At 41.9% G+C, this 1750-nt stretch overlaps 1 pseudogene; it reads right to left on the bottom strand.

The window, feature by feature from the left end:
* Positions 1-477: 477 nt before the first annotated feature.
* LOC112129116 (cytochrome b5 type B-like) lies at positions 478-1000 on the bottom strand (annotated as a pseudogene).
* Between the last annotated feature and the right edge of the window lie 750 nt (positions 1001-1750).

Raw genomic sequence — 1750 nt, 5'->3', positions numbered from 1 at the left:
GGCCTCCCTATGTTACTCAGAATGGTCTCAAACTTCTGGCTTCAAGAGATCCTCCCAGCTTGGCCTCCCAAAGTGTTAGGATACCAGGCACGAGCCACCATACTTGGCCCTAAATCAGAATTTTTAAAAAGATTTTACTTGAAGCATGGAAAAGGAAAAGGTTCAGCACTAGATTGTTGCCCTGTTAAGAATGTCTAATGTGCATTTAAAAGTATTGGAAAGCAGGCCTTTTGACAAAGAGCAATGTCACTATAACATATGAACTACAATTATGAACAGAAAGTTTTGAAATAAAAGGGTAGTCGTGGAAACCAGTGAAGAAAAGAAACACTGGCAATTGTTTGACACAGAACAGTGAGCAGGTACTTTGGGAGCAATAATCTGAAAGATGGACAGTGGTCCCAGATCTGAGGTGGTTGTCTGGCCAACTGTCTTGGCTGCAAACTGGGGAGAATACAACTGGCAGGATTCGAGAAGAGGGCATTTCTGCAGCTCCCGAGCAAGTCTCTAGTTTTCATTCCAAAGTAGATGTGCTTTCCGGACTTCAACAAGGCCTATCAGGAGGATTTGCTTTCCGATATGTAGGAGTGAGACAGGTAACCTAAGAGGATAGCACCTATGATAGGGAAAATCCAATATGGCCAGAAACTTTTGCATGTGTCATTTTTTGAAGGATCCTTGCACAGTTTTCAGGTTTGAGGTCACTCAAATGGACTGCACCAGTATAGTACTGCTTTAGCATTTCTCTGGCATCAGAGGAGTGGCCTACATCTACAAAACTTTCAGTTGCATCTGCACCAGCTTATTCCAGCAGAACCTTTTCTCTGCCAGGGGGATCCTCAAAGTGGGGGACATTGTAGAGTCACCCATGGATTACTAGCCACAGTTCCTTCAAGGAGTTTTGCTTCACCACGTCCTCCAACTGGTAATAGCTGGTGGAAGTCCCTACCCCCTGCCCTTTTTCATCACTGCTGCTAGCTTGTGCAGTTGCCATTGGACTGGAAATACTGCCTTTCCACTGCTAACTGGGCTTCCAAGACTACCTTCCTTGAGGAGAGCCCGCAGCAAACTTTTCCTAAAGAAAAAGAGTTCTTAAAATAAGATTATTCAAAGGAATCTTCTAACAAAATGATTAGATAATTATTGTTAGACCCATATATATGTATGTATTATATGTATGTGTGTATGTTTTTATGTATGTATGTATGTATGTATTTTTAGCATTTTTACCCAGCTGGATGGGTGACCTTAGTGTCCCAGAATTTCTTAATCTCATTTAGGTCTATCAAAAAATTATTCAAGTGTTTTATCACAAATCATAATTTTGCTTCCTAGAGGAAGGTCATGGACATGATGCTAAGCAAAAATCTTCTATTCCAGCCTAGGTTTGGGAGACGTTCCTTCCCAATTACTTTTATTATAAGTAGACTATAACGAAGTAGAGTAAAATTGCTGTAACATTTTTGAATTAAAATGAATTTGAATATAACTTTGTTGGTATGTGGCTCCTCTCCTCTGGCTGGTCCCTTTTCTCAAAGATAGCAGGCTATTATCTTAGGGGAGCAGGAGAGAAATGTGGAGAAGGCCATGTGCATGCAGAATATGGTAGGAAGTCCCCTATAGGCCAGAGAAGCAAGGAGGCAGCAAAGCAGAGGCTCCCAGATCAGCAGAATCCTCCTGGAGTGAGTCTGTGAAGCAGAGGTCAACACCTGGAAGATTCTGTTGCTTCTACCTTGAAAGATCTGTCTGG

The sequence above is a fragment of the Pongo abelii genome, chromosome 16 (genome assembly GCF_028885655.2).
Source record: "Pongo abelii isolate AG06213 chromosome 16, NHGRI_mPonAbe1-v2.0_pri, whole genome shotgun sequence".
NCBI classification, from domain to species: Eukaryota; Metazoa; Chordata; class Mammalia; order Primates; family Hominidae; genus Pongo; species Pongo abelii.
The sequence above is the reverse complement of the archived record's forward strand: the minus strand, read 5'-3'. Positions and strand labels throughout refer to the sequence as shown.